The sequence below is a fragment of the Xenopus laevis genome, chromosome 2S (genome assembly GCF_017654675.1).
Source record: "Xenopus laevis strain J_2021 chromosome 2S, Xenopus_laevis_v10.1, whole genome shotgun sequence".
NCBI classification, from domain to species: domain Eukaryota; kingdom Metazoa; phylum Chordata; class Amphibia; order Anura; family Pipidae; genus Xenopus; species Xenopus laevis.
Genome location: NC_054374.1, coordinates 159527090 through 159548980, shown reverse-complemented (window position 1 = coordinate 159548980; position 21891 = coordinate 159527090).

Genomic DNA, 21891 nt, shown 5'->3' with positions numbered 1-21891 from the left:
GCTTCGCCGGGAAATTAGCGAATTTCCAGCGAAATTCGCAAAACAGCAAAAAATTTGCAAAACGGCACAGGCGTCCAAAGAAACAGACACCTGCGTCTATTATTTTTGCCGCTGGCGAATTGTCGCGGCGGTTTAAAAATTTTATGACACCGGTGCCGAATCGTGGGAGTTCGCCTCAAACTTGCGCCTGCCGAATAAATTCGCCCATCACTATAGCTAACCTTTAAATCAATATTTTAGAATAACATAGCCAACATTATTCTAAGACAATTGTCAATGAATATTATATATATATATATATATATATATATATATATATATATATATATATATATATATATATATATATATATATATATATATATATATGTAACCAAAGGAATGGTGCACTCCGTAGACAAAATTAATACCTGGGTGCCAGCATGGGAAATAAGCAGTGAAAAAGGTTTGCGGCACTCACAGGGTTTTAGTGAAAAAACAAAAAATGTTTTATTATTAAACCTCAACGTTTTGATCCCCCACAGGGATCTTCGTCAGGTTTTTGCTCCTGATGGGGGATCAAAACGTTGAGGCTTAATAATAAATTTTTTTTGTTTTTTCACTAAAACCCTGTGAGTGCCGCAATCCTTTTTCACTATATATACATATATATATATATATATATATATATATATATATATATATATATTTTTTTTTTTTGCTTTTTCTTTAATATTTAAATGTTTCTGTTCTGAAACTCTTGAAATCTCAATTAGTATTTGGTTGCTAGGGCTCATTTACCTTACCAACATGACTGCAGTTTGGACATCAGAGTGGACGACAAATAGGAGAAGGCTTCAAAGGATAAGTAGCAAAAATAACAATAATATGGATCCCTTGCAGTTTTTACTGTTTATCAGGATCATTTCTAATGGTATGAAACATATAATAAATGAATTTGTAATTTTGTATCTGGGTGTGCATGCCCACTTTTGGATTAATCTGACCCTAAATTAAATTAAATCTGACACTAAATCTGATCATAAATTAGAAAATGGAAAGTTTGGTGGTACAGGTATAGAACCTATTATACAGAATGCTTGGGACCTGGGGTTTTCCGGATAACGGATTTTTCTGTTATTTGGATCTTCATACCTTAAGTCTACTAGAAAATCATATAAACATGAACTAACCCCAATAGGCTGGTTTTGCTTCCAATAAGGATTAATTTTATCGTAGTTGGGATCAAGTAAACGCTACTGTTTTATTATTACAGAGGAAAAGGAACCCACATTTAAAAATTTGGATTATTTAAGTCTATAGGAAACAGCCATTCCATAATTCAGAGCTTTCTTGATAATTGGTTTCCGGATAACAGATCCCATACTTGTACCTTTTATTGGCTAACCGAGTAAGTAAAAATTGCACGTTTTTGGAGCACCCGGGCCCCTTTGTCAGGTAATAACTACACATTTCAAAAAGTTGGATATTTAATGGGGATGACAGTATTCCCTATAAAAAGTGAACACGGGGCTAATCCTTCTGACCTCCATTTGGAATACTCATTATACGAATAATAGAAAATAGTGTTTAGCTCCATCAATGCAACATTTTCCCCGACAGGCCTTTATCTAAGTGCTTAATTAGCAAGGAACATCTTGGGGCTCAGAATTAACGCCATTCATAAAGTGTCAGACATGTAATGAACTATAAGCTCGCCCGTCAGGAACTACATGTTCATTATGAAAAGGGCAGACCATTAAAAGCTCTTTAATATAAAGTGCAGCCAAATACAAGAGCTGTAACTCGTAACCAGAGATTAGAGAAGTAGAACTTGCCGGCTCAGAGCTAAATGCAAACAAAACCCGTCCAACTGTCAGTTTCTTCAACAAGTTACACAATAATATGATAAAGTGCGGTGAGAGAATAGAACAAGCTCATTGCAAGAGAGAGACAGGAACATAAAATGTTTATCAGAATGGGGTCCGGGTGCATGACGTGCAGCTCCCCCCCCCATTCTTCAAGACTATTCCATTAGACTGACAGATGGTAAAATACCATTTATAATGCCAGAAGACACATTTTTACTTGCTTCAGAGTCCAGTGGTGGTGACCTTTATAGTAATCCGCCAACACTTGGCATTATGTTAATGTTGACTTTGTTTGCCTCTTGTCCCCCATAAAAATGCCACACTCCCTATAAATAGTTCTATAAAACAGCATTGAGTGGAGGACATATCAATTTAGACTAATAGTGTCCGGATACTTTTAGTTATAAGGTGTATGTGCAATTACTATTTTTATTATACAGGTATGAGACCTGTTATCCAGAATGCTCGGGAGCTGGTTTTTTTTTTTGGATAACGGATCTCTCTATAGTGTGGGGGAGTAGGGGTCCTCAACCTTTTTTACATGTGAGTCACATTGAATTTTAAAAAGAGTTGAGGAGCAACACACGCATGAAAAAAACTTCTTTGAGGTTCCAAATGAAGCCTGTGATTGGCTATTTGGTAGCCCCTATGTGGACTAGAATGGAAGTCATCACAGACAGAGGAAAGATGTCTCACCTCTGATGGGAGGACAAGGGCGGGTTTTGGTTTATGGTTTGATCACCTGTTTTATGTTTTTTAAATGGACAACCTCAAAATTTGGGCTATTTATGTCTCACTAATTAGTTGCTATGTTAGTCATCTGACATAATACCTTTGAGTTTTTTTTTTTTAATTCTAAATAAAGAAAAATTCCTATGAGGACTGGTAGTCTACAAAAGACTCTGTTTGGCAGGACACCTACTTTTTGTGCAACCAAAACTTGCCTCCAAGCCAGGAATTCAAAACTAAGCAGCTGCTTTGAGGCCATAGGGATCCATAGCCAAGGGTTTGGTGTGCAACATGTAGTTGATACTGTAGAGCATTATTACATATGCATTGTTGATGAAGCCTGTGTGGGTCCTGAAGAATTGTAAACACCATTAAAAACCATAGGGATTTGTGAATCATCAATGTAAACGGAATAAAACACAAGTCCTGTTTCCATGTCAACCTGTTGCACCTATTGTAACTTAGGAGGTTGCGTAACTATTGTTTTCCTGTTTCACGTGGGCTGATACCTGGATTTATACCATGCAATCACTATTTCTCAAAATAACATTGATTGTTCGGCTCTAAGAAAAACTCACCTCCCACGGCTTCTTTTGTGTTAGAATTTCAAGTAAAGAGTCCTGAGCTGTTTCCTCATGTGATGTGGATGCCGGTGCTGTCTCGTTCCCAGAACGGTGACAATACTTTGTGCTTTTTTGTTTATTCCAAATGTGCTTTCTATTTTTAATTCAGATTTTTGGATCATATCAAATATTTTTCTATAACAACTATACAGCATTATGTCCTCCCTCTTCCTGCTTCATTGCACTGTAAGAGCTAAAGAGCTAGATGGTGCAGTAGAACAGTTTAGATTATGATTAAATATAGGCAAATCAATACAATGATTTACAATATATATTTTATAGATATATATATATATATATATATATATATATATATAAAAACAAACTCAAAATGGAACTGCAGTCTTAGATCAGGGGCTTTTCGCCAATGAGGCGAGTTAAGGCTGTCGCCTCAGGCGGCAGCACCCCACTAGGTACCAGGGGCGGCAAACCCTTGGTTTTCAAACCGGAAATTCGGCTCTTCTAGCACAGAGAGCGCAGTTAGGCTCTCTGCACTAGCGTACTGGCCCTCTCTGCCACCCTCGTGGACCCCCCTGGACCCCCTCTGGCGCAAAAAGGTAAGTGCACGGGGGAGGAGGGCGGCAGCAACTGCTGCTGCCTCAGGCGGCGGAGGGGCCAGGATCACCCCTGTCTGAGATACAATACAATGAGGCCACCACCATAGTCCCACCATGAGATACAATATATTGATGAGGCCACCAACATAGACACACCATGAGATACAACCTTTTGATGAGGCCACCAACATAGACACAATATGAGATACAACCTTTTGATCAGGCCAGCAACATAGATGCCATGAGATATGACCTATTGATGAGGCCACCCATTAGTCACACCATGACACACAACCTATTGATGAGACCACAGCCATAGTCACACCATGAGATACAACCTATTGATGAGACCACCACCATAGTCACACCATGAGAAACAACCTATTGATGAGACCACAGCTATAGTCACACCATGAGATACAACCTATTGATGAGACCACCACCATAGTCACACCATGAGATACAACATATTGATGAGACCACCAACATAGACACACCATGAGATATGACCTATTGATGAGGTCATCACCAAAGTCAAAGCATGAAATACAATCTACTGAGGAGGCCACAACCATATTCACACCATGAGATGCAATCTGTTGATGAGACCACAGCCATAGTCACACCATGAGATACAATCTATTGATGAGACCACCACCATAGTCACACCAAGAGATACAGTCTATTGATGAGGCCACCGCCATAGTCACACCATGAGATACAACCTATTGATGAGACCACTAACATGGACAGACCATGAGATAAGAACTATTGATGAGACCACCAACATAGACACACCATGAGATATGACCTATTGATGAGGCCATCACCAAAGTCAAAGCATAAAAACAATCTACCGAGGAGGCCACCAACATAGACACACCATGAGATACAATCTATTGATGAAGCCACCACCATAGTCACACCATGAGATATGACCTATTGATGAGGCCATCACCAAAGTCACAGCTTGATATGCAACCTATTGATGAGGCCACCAACATAGACACAGCATGAGATACAATCTATTGATGAGGTCACTACCATAGTCACACCATGAGATACAACCTATTGATGAAACCACCAACATAGACACACCATGAGATAAAACCTATTGATGAGGCCATTCCCATAGTCACACCATGAGATAAGACCTAATGATGAGGTCACCACCATAGTCACATCAAGAGATAACAACTTATTGATGAAGCCACCACCATAGTCTCACCATGAGATAAGACCTAATGATGATGCAAGTACCTAAGTCACAACAGGAGTCTCCTCTCTAAATATACTGATTCACCAACTTTTAATGCATTTATAAATACATATTTTAGAGGTGGCTTTTTAATAAACAAAAAAAACCAAAGTTTGCCCTTCTTTGTACTTTGATGTTGTCATGGTCGGCACCCAATACCAGAACAAATGCCAAGCACCCTGGTTTCGGCTCATGCTTCACCAGTAATGTGACCGCCTACTCAGCTTACTCAGATGCCACCTGGACTTAAACGAGAGGTACAGGGCAGGAGTTCTGTCCAGCAATGGGGCACGATTGTATAAGTCTTTAAGGCCAAAGGTCACGGTACAGACAGGAGTAGGCAAAATCGTGGTCAGACAGGCCGGGTCAAGGCAGGCAGAAAGCAAGAGTCGTCAGGCAAGCAAAGGATCAAACCGGATGATCAATCAGGAGGGTTAAGCAGTCGGTTTCAGGCAAGGGTCAGGTTTCAGAGATCAGAGTACTCAAAATAGCCAGGCAGGGTCAAACACAGGAATCAAGACAGACTAGAAGCTTTACAGCAAGGTACAAGACACCAGGAACAAACCTATCATGGGCAACCACATAGCAACCAATGTCGCTTTAAATATATTTAAATTTGGCGCCATTGAGCGTCAGCGCGCCTGCGCCTTTAAATAGCAAGAATGCGTGTGGCACGCGCACTAAGGAGGAAGCCGGCAAGAGGTGCGGCGGGCGTCCCCACTAGACCACCAGGGTAAGAGTTCCTGACAGATGTGTATGTGTCTAATAGTGACCAAAATGAATCCTATGCTGAAGGTAAAGTCTAACAAGTAAATGATAAGAAGGCAATAGCACAACCAGAAATCAGAACAATTACAAATCAACGTGAGCCAACTGCCACCTTCAACAATGTAAGTGTCAGGGTCACCATATAAAACCATACCCATGTATGTAACTGAGACATCTCCAGTACAGGTATCCATTATTTGGAAAACCATTATCCAGAAGGTTCTGAATTACAGGAAGGTTGTCTGCTGTAAAGTCCATTTTAATCAAGTAATCAGCCTTCTAGATAACAGGATCCATACCTGTAATTCTTATATTTGGCTAAACACAATTAAACAAAAACACATTGACTGTAATATTCATGAAATGAATTATCGGGCAATTACTAAGGGCAAGGGGCAAATCCTGTGCTGCCATATGAGTGAGTGCGTCACTGGCTCTGCAGTAAAATACTCACAGTGAGGAGTAATGATTTGCTTTTATTCTGCAATCAGCGCTCTTTGTTCTCTTAAAACATAACAACATATTTGATAGAGATTTGCACAGGGGTCCAGATAATGTATCTGTAATATGCACCACTATTAACGCCTGCCAAAATCATTTATACAGCAAATAAAGCCCAATTTTCTAATATTGTTTGTGTGCCGCTCACTGAAAGTGTAACAGACACATGTTTATAAGGCTGTTTGCTTTTCATTTAGCCTGAAATATTGTCTGTATTTGTATATATCCTATGAGTGTCAGGAAGAATCACTTGTGCCAGATCTAACATGGCGGCAACCCTCGTCTAGGTCCCTGAGAGTCCCAATTCTTCTACATTGATGACATCATGCTGTGACATAAGCATAGTAATGGGTGATGACATCATCATGCTTGGTGCCAAATGTTTTTCAATGGCCCCTTTTCACATTTAGCTCCCTGCCTGTCTCTCAACGGTGTGGAGTTCCTGGCTTCACTATATTGTTGTTCTTAATATTTTATTTTCCAAGTTTGTTTCTCCTGGATCATTCCGTGTTTTCTATTGTAATGTCCTTATCCGTTGGCAGTCTCTTCTGCAATTCATGGGGAATATCGAAAGGCAAACAAGTTGCTTTTGATAAGAACTAGTTCCATTCAAAAAGTCATGGCAATGTCTGGAAATCAATAAGTAATGTATAGGTATGGGATCCATTATCCGGAAACCCGTTATCTAGAAAGCTCTGAATTACAGAATGGCTGTCTCCCATAGACTCCATTTTATCCAAACAATCCCAATTTTTAAAAATAATTTCTGTGTAATAATAAAACAGTAGTTTGTACTTGATCCCAACTAAGATATAATTAATCCTTATTGGAAGCAAAACCAGCCTATTGGGTTTATTTAATGTTTATATGATTTTCTAGTAGACATGCAGATCCAAATTACAAACAGTTGCGTTATCTGGAAAACCTGAGGTCCCGAGCATTCTGGATAACAGGTCCCATACCTGAGGTTATTCAGATAAAGGACCTTTCTGTAATTTGGATCTTCATACTTTGTCTACTAGAAAATCATGTAAACATTAAATAAACCCAATAGGCTGGTTTTACTTCCAATAAGGATTAATTATATCTTAGTAGGGATCAAGTACAGGTATAGAACCTGTTATCCAGAATGATTGGGATCTGGGGCTTTCCGTATAATGGATCTTTCCGTAATTTGGATCTTCATACATTAAGTCTACCATATAAACCATATAAACATTAAATAAACCCAATAGGCTGGTTTTGCCTCCAATAAGAATTAATTATATCTTAGTTGGGATCACGTACAAGCTACTGTTTTATTATTACAGAGAAAAGGAAATCATTTTAAAAAAAATTTAATTATTTGATTAAAATGGAGTCTATGGGAGATGGCCTTGCCATAATTCGGAGTGTTCCAGATAACAGATCCCATACCTGTATGAGAAAAAGATTTTCTAGTAGGGTTTTCCATGGCCATTGGTTTATAATTCATTTCTAACTCTAATTTGTGTTTTACACCTCTGAGCTTGTGAGCACTAATTTTTGTTTGGACAGGGAATTGGACAGAAAGTAAGGCTGTGCCCTATCAGAGTGCCCTATTAATTACATAATAGCTTAAAACCAAATAGAATGGAATAGATTAACTAATCAATGATGGCTGTACATTATCACAATGTAGAACTCTTTGAATCAAGGTCATGGGGGAACAACAATTAACAGTAGCAATAAATTGGCTGCATCAAGAATCCATCAAATCATTTTCACATTGTTTAGTGATTGGTCGGGGAAAATGGGGTAAAATGTGAATAGCAGTAGTGGACAGACTACTGATGAAATTAATATATTCCTGGAAAAATCAAACTATCAACGTTAGGAGTAATAGAAATTGCAGCTGCTCCAAAATGCAGTTTGGCACTTCAGGCATTAAAAAGGGCTCATTACAAAGGCTCACAGTTTAAAGGAAAACTATATCCTCAAAATGAACACTTAAGCAACAGATAGTTCATATCATATTAAGTGGCATTTTAAAGAATCTTATCAAACTGGAATATATATTTAAGTAAATCTTTCCCTTTTACATCTCTTGCCTTGAGCCACCATTTAGTGATGGTCTGTGTGCTGCCTCAGAGATCACCTGACCAGAAATACTGCAGCTCTAACTGTAACAGGAAGAAGTGAGGAAGCAAAAGACACACCTCTGTCTGTTAATTGGCTCATGTGACCTAACAAGTATGGTTTGTTGGTATGTTTGTGAGTACATTGAATCCTACGATCCCAGGGGGCGGCCCTTATTTTTTAAAATGGCAATGTTCTATTTAGGATTAACCAATGGCACATACTACTAGAAAAGTATATTATTATGAAAATGGTTAATTTACATGAAGCAGGATTTTACACATGAGCTGTTTTATGCAATATCTTTTTATAGAGACCTACATTGTTTGGGGGGTTTAGTTTTCCTTTAACAGATTGTAACGTGGTAATGGCGGAGCTCACCCTGATCGGCCAATCCCCTCCGGTCGCTGCTTAAGTGAGATCCCGGCACCTTCTCAACCGGCTTGTACTATGTAACATCTATCTCGCATTAGTGAGCGCTGATCCAAGAGGGGAAGATGTTTTAGTAGTTTTAAAAATAGTCTAAAAATAAATATATATAGACCCATTTATATTTTTATCCTTTTCTAATTATGTTTTAGTACATTTATATTCGATATTCCTTGATTATGGTTATGTCTTGATGTATTTTACGGAGTTATATTGGTATGAACATGTTATTTATTATACACAATGGATTGATTAACTTTGCCTTTAAACCAAATAAGCCACTAATGAAATGCACCTGGGATAGCACCCTAAAACACGTTCACGTGTGAAGTTTGCACACGTGAACGTGATACGGGCACGAAACGCGTTCGTTTGTGCTCCACTGCTATAAATTGTATATCTGTGCTTCAATAAAAGCCGTATTGATATTATAAACATCTTCCCCTCTTGGATCAGCGCTCACTAATACGAGGTAGATGTTACTCATTACAAAGGCGACAGTAAAAAAAAACGAATTTGTTTACATAAAAATATATTTTAGCCCTCCACAAACTACAATTTGTGAAGCCTGGAACCCTCTGTAGTACTACTTTCTGTAGTACAGACAATGGCTGATGAAGTACAGTTGCAACTATTATTATGCACAGCACTGATTGATTGAAGCACCACATTGTGGAACAGGCAGCCTTCCAGCTTTCCACCCTCTGCATCTTCTTCTTTCATTAAGCGGCTCCACAAGTTACATGTATTCATTGTACACAGAGTTCCCTGTAAAACTCAGCCTGCAGCCTTGTACCTTTATATGGTCACAGAACAACCCCTCAGTGACTTCTAATATCCTTATCATTTACAGTAGGGGGTACATTATCCCTTATAATACATGAGTGATACTCAGAGTTCCCTGTATAACTCAGCCTGCAGCCTTGTGCCTTTACATGGTCACAGAACAACCCCTCAGTGACTTCTAATATCCTTATCATTTACAGAAGGGGGTACATTATCCCTTATGATACATGAGTTATACTCAGAGTTCCCTGTATAACTCATCCTGCAGCCTTGTGCCTTTATATGGTCACAGAACAACCCCTCAGTGACTTCTAATATCCTTATCATTTACAGTAGGGGGTACATTATCCCTTATAATACATAAGTGATACTCAGAGTTCCCTGTATAACTCAGCCTGCAGCCTTGTGCCTTTATATGGTCACAGAACAACCCCTCAGTGACTTCTAATATCCTTATCATTTACAGTAGGGGGTACATTATCCCTTATAATACATGAGTGATACTCAGAGTTCCCTGTATAACTCAGCCTGCAGCCTTGTGCCTTTATATGGTCACAGAACAACCCCTCAGTGACTTCTAATATCCTTATCATTTACAGTAGGGGGTACATTATCCCTTATAATACACGAGTGATACTCAGAGTTCCCTGTATAACTCAGCCTGCAGCCTTGTGCCTTTATATGGTCACAGAACAACCCCTCAGTGACTTCTAATATCCTTATCATTTACAGTAGGGGGTACATTATCCCTTATAATACATGAGTGATACTCAGAGTTCCCTGTATAACTCAGCCTGCAGCCTTGTGCCTTTATATGGTCACAGAACAACCCCTCAGTGACTTCTAATATCCTTATCATTTACAGTAGGGGGTACATTATCCCTTATAATACACGAGTGATACTCAGAGTTCCCTGTATAACTCAGCCTGCAGCCTTGTGCCTTTATATGGTCACAGAACAACCCCTCAGTGACTTCTAATATCCTTATCATTTACAGTAGGGGGTACATTATACCTTATAATACATGAGTGATACTCAGAGTTCCCTGTATAACTCAGCCTGCAGCCTTGTGCCTTTATATGGTCACAGAACAACCCCTCAGTGACTTCTAATATCCTTATCATTTACAGTAGGGGGTACATTATCCCTTATAATACATGAGTGATACTCAGAGTTCCCTGTATAACTCAGCCTGCAGCCTTGTGCCTTTATATGGTCACAGAACAACCCCTCAGTGACTTCTAATATCCTTATCATTTACAGTAGGGGGTACATTATCCCTTATAATACACGAGTGATACTCAGAGTTCCCTGTATAACTCAGCCTGCAGCCTTGTGCCTTTATATGGTCACAGAACAACCCCTCAGTGACTTCTAATATCCTTATCATTTACAGTAGGGGGTACATTATACCTTATAATACATGAGTGATACTCAGAGTTCCCTGTATAACTCAGCCTGCAGCCTTGTGCCTTTATATGGTCACAGAACAACCCCTCAGTGACTTCTAATATCCTTATCATTTACAGTAGGGGGTACATTATACCTTATAATACATGAGTGATACTCAGAGTTCCCTGTATAACTCAGCCTGCAGCCTTGTGCCTTTATATGGTCACAGACTTCTAATATGATACTCCTAAAAAGGCCTTGAGTTTCCAGATTCTACTGACATTTAAGATTAATATTTTGGAAACAAGATACATCATAATATTTATTACAATTTTATATCAATATGATATGGGAAGATTCAACTATTTTTAAAGGTCACCTTACTTTTATGTAACACTTTCGCAAATACACTTTCACTGGCACCCAGACCACACCTCCACCATTTTTAGTGGGCCCAGCTGAGAGAGTAAAAAACCCCATCTAGGCTAGACTAGACCTTGTCTGGCTAGGATAGCCGGAGCATCAGTTACGTTTGACCTTCTCTCCACAGGATGGGCCTTGGCTACATAAAATGGGAGATGTAGTTGAACTAGACCGGTGACTAATAAGAGAATTGAACACCAGAGGCTTCTTGAACAAAACAAATAGTAACAGGTTTTATTCTCTTAAGGCACCCATGGAGATAGTTTGTCAGATCGACAGATGCCCCCTCAGGACCTCTGCAAAATGACCTGGACTCCAACATGTTGGATCAGGGGCTACACAGACCCTAAATCCCTATGCAGCTTAGTGATCCCTACACTACAGGCCAGTGTTGCCTGAAGGGAGAGCTACCCCCTTGCTATCCCTCTTAGTTGGAGCACAGGCTGGTCTTGCTCACTAGTTCTAACTGTCTCACTTTCCTAGAAAGTGCTGTCACAGAATCTACCCTGTCCTGAGTACTCCTCATTCATGGGGTCCCTGTCTACCTGACTTCAACAAAGTTCTCTTGGGACCTTTACTTTACTACGACCTAAGTCACAGCCTCCCAGCACCATCCTCTTCCTCCTAAAGAGAAAGCCATACCCTCTGCCCAACACTATACTGAAGTTTTACAGGAAGAGGTCATCAGATTTTTTGCTAATGAGCAAAACCAGATACATCCACTTCCGCCCAGCAGCTGGGGAATAAGGAACACCAGGGATTTAAAGCTATAGGGAATACAAAGAAATAATACAAGGAAATAATGTTTTTTTGGATACTTAATGGACTGGAACAAATTAGTGATGGGCAAATGTATTCGCCAGGCACAAATTAACGTCAAATTTCCACGTTTAATAATAATAATAATAATAATAATAATAATAATAATAAATAAGCAAAATTGCAGCGAAAATTCATCCAGTGTCAAAGTTTATTTTTGAAGCCGAAGAAAATTAAAGGCACGCCATTAACTTTAATGTGCATCAAATTGTTGCCGACGTTGGAACTGCTGACGGCGTAGATTTTGACGCCTGCGTTTTGCAAATTTTTCATAGTTTCTCGAAATTCACTGGAAAAGGGACAAATTCGCCCATCACTAGAACAAATGTGCATTCCTGTTGCTGGTGAAACACTTTCTCCTGCTGTGACGTCATGAAAAAAATTCCTATGCCGTGTTCAGTTCTGCAAGGTGTGTGGTGCGGTTTTGCTAATTTACTGATTACGCTGCTCTGAATGCAATTTCATTATTCAATGAATTCAGTGTGTTGATCTGGTATACATTTTAGACAATAGATAGGAAGAAATGTTGAAGGGGGCTTCTGGGAAATATATAGAAATAAAAAATACAGAATAATTGTTTTATTATTATTAATAGTTTTTTTTATTATTTGTGGTTTTTGTATCATTTAGCTTTTTATTCAGTAGATCTCAGTTTGCAGTTTCAACTGGTTGCTAGGGTCCAAGTTACCCTAGTAACAATGCACTGATTTGAATAAGAGACTTGAATATGAATACAATACACAATACACAGTGAGATCTGTGAAGATGTGGAATTGTCTCCCTGAATCAGTGGTACAGGCTGATACATTAGATAGGTATAAGAAGGGGTTGGATGGTGTTTAGCAAGTGAGGGAATACAGGGATATGGGAGATAGCTCATAGTACAAGTTGATCCAGGGACTGGTCCCATTGCCATTTTGGAGTCAGGAAGGAATTTTCCCCCCTTTGAGGCAAATTGGAGAGGCTTCAAATGAAGTGTTTTGCCTTCCTCTGGATCAACTGACAGTTAGGTTATATATAGACTTAGAAGGTTGAACTTGATGAAAGTGTCTTTTTTTAACCTTACAGAGCATTTGTTTTTTAGATGGGGACAGTGATCCCCATTTAAAAGCTGGAAAGAGTCAGAGGATGAAGGAAAATAATTCAAAAACAATAAATAGTGAAGACCAATTGAAAATGTGAACTGAAGCCCTTCTGTATCTCTGCCACTTTATGTAGTATGTGTTATATTGCAGTGAAGTTTAGATGTAGCCAGAGATTTCCCCCTATCTATTTTTAAGATAGCTGAAGTGCCGTCGTCAGGAGGGAACAGGGGGAACTGCAATCAGGGTCCTTGTGCAATTGGGGTAGATCAGGGGTACGGTTGGGCCTGCATGGCTATTTGTTTTATTGGGACTGGTTGAAGGCCAGAGAATACATAACTATTGTCATATACTTGCCTGTTGGGGAGGTCAATAAGCTGCAGTCTGATCTGGAGGGTCAAGTTGACAGCTCTTATACATTAAATGGGTGATTCACCTTTAAGTACAGGTATAGAGTTGCTAATTCTAAGCAACTTTTTCATTGGCCTTTATTGAATTTTTAAAAATGTTTGCCTTTTTCTTCTGACTTAAAGGATCAAGTTCAGAAGCAGAAGAAGAAAAATGATGTAAGACAAGCCGATCACCATTCTTTCATAGGTAAATGACTTTAAAAAATATTGTATATTTAGTTGCTTTTTGTTAAATAAAACGTTTAGGAAAGAGTGCCTTGCTTCTGAATCATCGGATCAAATACACCAGTATCTCCAGTGGCCAGTCAGTTTAGACTGAAGATAAAAGACAAAAATGTTTGGTTTTAGCGAAAAGCATCTTGCGAATAAAAATCTTGGAGCTGCGGGCTCCCTTGTTTTAGGCAGGGAGATGAAATATCACAGATCATATTTTCTTTCAAAATCCATAATAGCTAGTTGCTCATTTTCATGCCTTTCTTCCTAAGATCCATCTCTCCCCGTGCCAAATTTTAATCCCTCTGCAGCTGTTTCTATTGCTATGTAAGAGCTTAACTCCAAGGGGAGAGGATTGTGCTGCACACATTAGTACTGAGCTTCACCCAGAGACGTATCTCGGATTGCAATCATTACTTGGCTCTGACAAATAGCCTGTCTCTGCTGATAAGGTAGATGTGGCTAAGCCAAGACACGGCAAGTATTTTACATCGAGCCCCTGAAAACTTGCTGAATTTCTTATTCTTTTGTGAGAAATGGAATGCCCATTGTTTTCGGTGCTGCTGACTATCCATAGGGTAATGATATCTCTGCAGAAGTGGTGTTGCTGTAATTGAACTGTTATTATAGGTGTTGGGGGGGAGGTTGGTCCCTCCAATGTTGTCACTGACTCTTTATTTTTAACACTGAAAGTCTCACTGGCAGCTGCATGTATGTGTGTATATGAGAGAGGGAGGTAGCGTGTGGGAGAGGAACTTAAAGTGCATGCAAAAATAAAATCCCATTTTTAATTTCTTTAATGAAAAAGAAACCTATCTCCAATATACTTTAATTAAAAAATGTGTACTGTTTTTATAAGAAACCTGACTGTATGCAGTGAAATTCTCCTTCATTTACTGCTGTGGATAGGAATTGTCAGACGGTCCCTAACTGCTCTGCAGAGAAACAATCATACTTATGAACAGCAGGGGGAGCCTCCGCCTTACTTCCCAGCCATGTAGAACTCAAGCAGCTTTGTTTGTTTCCCTGTAGAGCAGTCGGCGACTGTGTAGAGATTTGTATTGGATTTTATTTTTACATCCCCTTTACTGTTTCCAACTCCAGCTGCAGGGACAAAGATCATGGAGCCAGATTTAAACAGATAAACTGGGATTCTATTTGGAGGATTATTTTGCTGCAGCCACTGGTTCTGGAGAGTTGGAGAAAGTTTGTATTAAACAATACAAAAACTATAAAATCCACATTAGATTACATGACAACACAGGACCCAGTGCAGTCTGTATATTCTGATTATTAGTCAGTCTTGCTGTATTGGCTTCTGGCAGATATTATTTGACTTGTGCTGATTTGATAAAAAAAAGAGGGTGTGGGGTGCCTTTGGTGGCAGCTCTAGTGGACCTGGACATCCCAGTCCGATCCTGGTTTCTATAATATGGGAGAGTGTGAGTGTGCTTGTATGTGTGTGTGAGTGCACAATATTGTGCAGTCAGTAGAATCACTGCTACCTACAGCTACAGAAACAAGGGTACTTGGGATACAAGGTTTGGGCTTTAAATTTCAGTTCTCCTTTAAAATAGAAAGTAACATCCGTGTGCACCAAAGACCATCAGAACTAATGAGGAATAGGCCAACTGTCCTGATATGAAGGTCAGCTGTCAACATGGAATCAGGCTGAAGATTTAGCAGAACAAATTGTTCCTCTAGTGGAGTATTAAACACAGATGAAAGTCTTGGAGCTGAAAATGGAATCCTGCAAAATAAGTGAGAAAAAAGGGGTTTGGAGTCTGAATTCTACAATGAAATGTAAACAAATCTTGTTTGGGCAGGAAATATGGATATACATGAGCCAATGATCTGCTGACTTGTGTATGGCCAACTGTAGCTAACATTGTGCCCTTCTGTGTAACTGCTTGGTTCTGTGCATTACAGGGATCACTTATGACCACAAGTGCAAGAGTGGGGAGATTAAAGGACAAGGAAAAGCAAAAAAATAAAAATAAAATAAAATCCAATTTTTACTTTCTTTAATGACAAAGAAACCTATCTCCAATATACTTTAATTAAAAAATGTGTACCGTTTTTATAAGAAACCTGACTGTATGCAGTGAAATTCTCCCTTCATTTACTGCTGTGGATAGGAATTGTCAGACAGTCCCTTACTGCTGAGCAGGGAAACAATCATACTTATGTACAGCAGGGGGAGCCCCCGCCTTACTTCCCAGCCATGCAGAACTCAAGCAGCTTTGTTTATGACGATCCCTTATCAGCCCAGACCACACTGAGCATGTGCAGGGTCAGGGTCAGGCAAAGATGTATAACAAAGTTACAAGATGGTGACCCCCTGTGGCCAACTTTGAAAGCATAAATCATTTGTTTGATTAGGCTTGTGGTGCAGTAAGTTCATGTTTATGTTTAGTATACAAAATACAGCATTTCTTTCCTTGTCCTTTAATTGGATAAAGTCATTAGCAAGAACAATCCTTTTCAATAAAGGTACTTGTATTAAATGCTAACGACACTGCTCATTGCATCAGTTGGCACACAGGGGAACCCTGGAGCTACTGCCAACTCTGACCCTGCCAGTAGCTCCTTGGTTCCCACATTGGCCTTATTCAACTGCCGCTGCTCATTTCTGGCTAAATGGATAAGTAAACCTATCAAATAAGTGAATGTAAAATTAATGAGGGGGCTATTCTAAGCACTTTTACAATGAACATTCATTATTTATTCTTTTTTAATTCCAAGATATTAAGGGATACATGTACTGTTAATATGAATGAATGAATTTTGTTACAACAGCTCCACCTGCTGGTCAGTTTCAACCAGTCTGACCACCAAGTACCGTATATACTCGAGTATAAGCCGAGTTTTTCAGCACCAAAAATGAGCTGAAAAAATCGGCTTATACTCGGGTCAGATAAAAATTACCTAGCTCAGGGGTGCCCAGGATATCCCGGTAATGTTACTGATGGACAGCGACCTGCCAGCTGCTGCGCACATATATGGAACACATTCCCTGCATATTTTAACACACCTCCCACTTGTGCGCGTCTACACAGCGTTCCTTATGTTCTCGTCATTTCCCAGGCACTTGCGTGCCACGTCAGTGCGCGTAGTCCCTCATTAGTTGCGTAACGAACGTCTGGGAATGCTCGCTTGCAAGAGCAGAGGAGTTGCCGGTGATCTGGAACTGCGGGCTGTGTTATGATAAGTCAGGAACTTGCGTGCCGCGTCAGTGCGCAAGAGCAGAGGAGTTGATCTGGAACTGCGCGATGTGTTTTGACAAGTCGGGACGCGTGCTGCGTCAGAGCGTATACCCTCAGTAGTGACTTGATGAAAGTCTGGGAATGCTGGCCTGCTCTTGTAGAGGGTAAGTGGCACTGTAATGTGACAAGTACTTTTTGACGCTTTATTTATATGGACAGCGTACACCCGCTTCAGCACCAGCAGCACTCACATTTCTGGTGCTTCTTAGATAGCCTGGTTTTTCCTAACTACATTTTACTTCTGGCAGTCCGTGCATTACTCTGCCTTGGTGACATGTCAGACTCCACCTCTCCCCCTCGTGTACCGACTACACTCCTGCAGGGGGAGAGGGACAGAGAGGCAGACAGGGGCGAAGTGTGACTGCAGGCATACAGCACAAAATCACCTTGCCTTGCCTAAAATCACTCCCGTTTCTTATTGAGCTGGGGGTGTTCTGAAGCAGCTGTGGTCCATGTAATGAGCCAGGAGGTGGACATATTGGCAGAGCTGCCCCTTTTTTAGCCAGACTTTGTCCAGTAGTTTATGCCCCAGGTGGCTATAGGAATGCTTAGTAATCACAGCGCATATTAGGGTTTAATACAGCTCTGTAGGGGGGCACATTGACTCGGTCAGTGCATTTTGTTTTTGCAAAATTGCCAGCAAATTGCCAGCAAATCTTCTGTGCTGCCCACATATCCTGTTCCAATCACCCCCCTCCTGTCTTCCCTCCTCAGCCATCAGCCTGGTTTAGGAGCTGAGGTCTGAAGTGGTGTGACTGCAAACTTCACTGATCCTGGAGCCTCCAATTGAACCCCTTGTTGCAGCATCACAGAAGGTGGCACAGGTACTGACTTTTGGTCCTAACTAAACTAGGCTTATACTCGAGTCAATAAGATTTTCCAGTTTTTGTAGGTAAAATTAGGGACCTCGGCTTATACTCGGGTCGGCTTATACTCGAGTATATACGGTAGTCAAGGAAGTTGTCAGGAGAAAGAAAGAGGCTGCTCTGATGTTCTTCTGCTTAGGAAAGATTTGAGAAATGTTTCTAATTTTATTCCTAAGCAGAAGAACATCAGAGCAGTCTCTTTACACTCAATCTAATGGGAAGATTCTGGGTTCTACTGAAATAGCACTTTGTATAATCAGCAATAATTGTTAATACTTTCTAATAAAGGCTTCATTGTATTTTTTTTTGTGGGGGGCAATAAATATGTCAGGGCTTGATGGATGGCATAAAATATTTTTTTTTAATAACATAGATAGAGGAAGAATTGGAATGTTAGTAATTCGGCCTGTAGGTGGAGACAGAGGTGGCTTTTCTGTGTAAATAACAATATCCAATATTTATAACATTTATGTGCTCGTTACGAAAATGTATCCATAGAAATCCAGTGAAAAGCGAAACCATTTATTCATAACGATATGCAGATTTTTCTCTTACTATAACACCATTCATATCAGAATCTTTCAATACTGACAGAAGGGGCAGCAGAATATTTGGGGGTTATTTATTAAGCTCTCAAATTTTTCTCGTTGGCTTTTAAAGGGGAAAATACAATTTTTCCGGAGGAAAAAAAATAGTTTTTTTCTAGATTTAACACTGATGGTGTTAAAAGTCAGATGAAAAAAAAGTACTCCAACTCAGACCTGCCGAGAACATGTTAAAAGGCAGATGTCCCGTTAGCAATTGGAAGATTTTCAGGGTTATGCTGGGATTCTGTATGGCAAAATTATAGGTTTTAAGCATAAAATCCGAAAAAATCGTAGGATTCAGATTTTTTATGATTTTATCATGACTTTTTCCGCACAAGAAAAAATTGTGAAAATGTATTAAATAAGGGGGAAAAGTCCATGCGGATTTGGTCGGAGTGGTTTTCAGAAAAAGTGAGTCTGATAAATAACCCCCTTTATATCAAATGAATTTGCAGCAGAACTTTACCCTAGCGACTACTCTTAAAACTGCAGTAAATAAAAAGAGAAGAATAGAACGGTACAGTAAGGGCAGGGTAAAGGATTTCTAGTTTTTTTTTAATATTTTTAAATAAATGACGCATCTGTTTACAAAACTTTGCTACCCTATTGTGAGTCCGGATTATTTACTAACGCTGGTGGGCCCCGGGGGTGGGTTTGGGGATCCCGAAGCAACAGCCCTTGTGGGCCCCTGGCCCCCCAGTCCGGCCCTGACTGCAATAGGGCAAATCTTGCCAGTTATGTGAAATGAACCCCCCACCCCGCTAGAGTGTGTTCCGTTGCTCAAGATAAATGCGTAAAATATGAATCAAGGCTTGGTTGGGTGCTGGGCGCATTCATAGTATGGAAATCTGCATGTTCTTTACTGTGCTTGTCCTGACCAATGGAAGGGCAGGAAATGCCCAGTGGAGCTGTGCCTACTATTCCCAGCAGGGGCGCAATTTCACATATTCCCTTACCCCTGGGGTAACTTTTACATTACTGCTCATTTTCATTTTTTATTATTTGTGATTTTTCAGTTATTTTGCTTTTTATTCAGCAATTCTCCGGTTTGTAATTTCAGCCATCTGGTTGCTAGGGTCCAAATACCCCTAGCAACCATGCACTGATGTGAACAAGAGACTGGAATATGAATAGGAGAGGCCTGAATAGAAAGAGGAGTAATTAAAAGTAGCAACAACAATACATTTGTAGCCTTACAGAGCATTTGTTTTTTTTAGATGGGGTCGGTGACCCCCATTTGAAAGCTGGAAAGAGTCAGAATATGAAGGCAAATAATTAAAAACTATAAAACAGATGAAAAGTTGCTTAGAATTGACCATTCTATAACATACTAAAAGTTAACTTAAAGATGAACAACCCCTTAAATAATTAAACCTCAGTCCCCCACCGAAAATAATGGTGTTCTGCACATTTTTCTGCTTTGATGGAACTTGCTGGCAGGGCCGGACTTACATAGTGGTAGGCCCACTACCGTCCGTCGCCCCTGTCGCCTCCCCCTTATTCGTGCAAATTTTCATAACCTGGACTGGAGCAATGGGGATTGGCGCACCGAAAATTAAAAAAATTATTGTACCCAGTATTTTCGAACCAATGTGGGTGTGGTTGGGCAGCATGCCACCCCCTTAAAATCCTGCCGCCCCCCTAAAATCCTGCCGCCCTAGGCCCGGGCCTAGGTGGCCTTTCCACAAATCCGGGCCTGCTTGCTGGGAATCCTCCCCTGTTGGAAATGATGTGAATCAGCCCCCCTGGGTGCGCTGAGGTGGAATCGCTGATCAGTGTGAAACAGACAAGACCAACGTTACAAAAATCCTTAAAAGTTATGAAACATTCTGCAAAGCACAGGCCAATTTCCCAAACAATCACATTACTGCTGCACAATTAAACAGCGACAAAAGATTCTGATCTGAGGATTAATAAAAATTTCTCGTTAGGGTGGGAAAACGCGGCTTTGGAATGAGCTGCGCCTGGAGGTCGCGTCTCTGTTACCCTCGGGGGAATGTCTCTCTAGTATTTATGTGTCTGTCACTCTCAGGCCTGGGCTACATTTCTTTGTGCCGTTATATTGTCTTTATTCCTGCCAGCGGCACGCTTTATTGCCGAGAAGTCACCGGTTTTATTTCTTTTATCATAAAACACAGACTGATGTTTCGGTTTTTTTCTTAAAAAATTGCTTTCCTGTCTGATGCCTGCCTTTATTATGAAGCAGCTCATTTTTATTGGATTTTATAAAGGTCTCATTTTTGGCTGGACTGTGATTTCATAATGCGCATCATTACTTGGCAAGCGCATCATTCAGTTCTGTTTAAAGGAGATATCATTCTACTAGTGATGGGCGAATTTTTCCCGTTTCGCTTCGCCACAAATTTAGCGAATTTCCAGCGAAATTTGCAAAACTGGCGAAAAATTCTCGAAACGGCGATTTTCAAAGTTTTCAAAGTCTAAATTTCCACTGGCGTTGGGACCATCACCGGCGTTGGAAAAAGGTTGAAAAAACTTTGAAAAAATTTTTTCGACGCCGGCAAATTTTCGGTGCAAATTTGCAAATGTATTCACCGGGAGCTTGGCAAGCGCATCATACAGTTCGGAGTTCTGTTTAAAGGAGATATCATTCTACTAGTGATGGGCGAATTTGTCCCATTTCGATTCGCCATGAATTTCGCGAAATTTGCGAAACTAATGAAAAATTCTCGAAATGGAGATTTTCAAAGTTTTCAAAGTCTAAATTTCCACTGGCGTTGGAACCGGTGCTGGCGTCGGAAAAACGTTGAAAAAACTTTTTCGACGCCGGCAAATTTTCGCTGCAAATTTGTAAATGTAGTATTCACCGGGAGCTTGGCAAGCGCATCATACAGTTCGGAGTTCTGTTTAAAGGAGATATCATTCTACTAGTGATGGGCGAATTTGTCCCGTTTCCGAAACTGGTGAAAAATTCGCGAAACGGCGATTTTCAAAGTTTTCAAAGTCTAAATTTCCTCCGGCGTCGAAAAAACGATGAAAAAATGTTTTTGACGCGGACGAATTTTTGCTGTAAATTCGCCAATGTATTTGCCAAGAGAGAAACGGGCAAATTCGCCGCAAATTAGCGCCGGCCGAAAAAATTCGCCCATTGCTACACTCCACCTAACCGGTCCCCCATATCAAAGTTTTTTAATCTTATTTTCTAATGGTCAGTTTTTGACCTATGCCCCCAGTAACTGCCCAGGCTGATGGAGCTTGCAGCTGCTACAGTACATG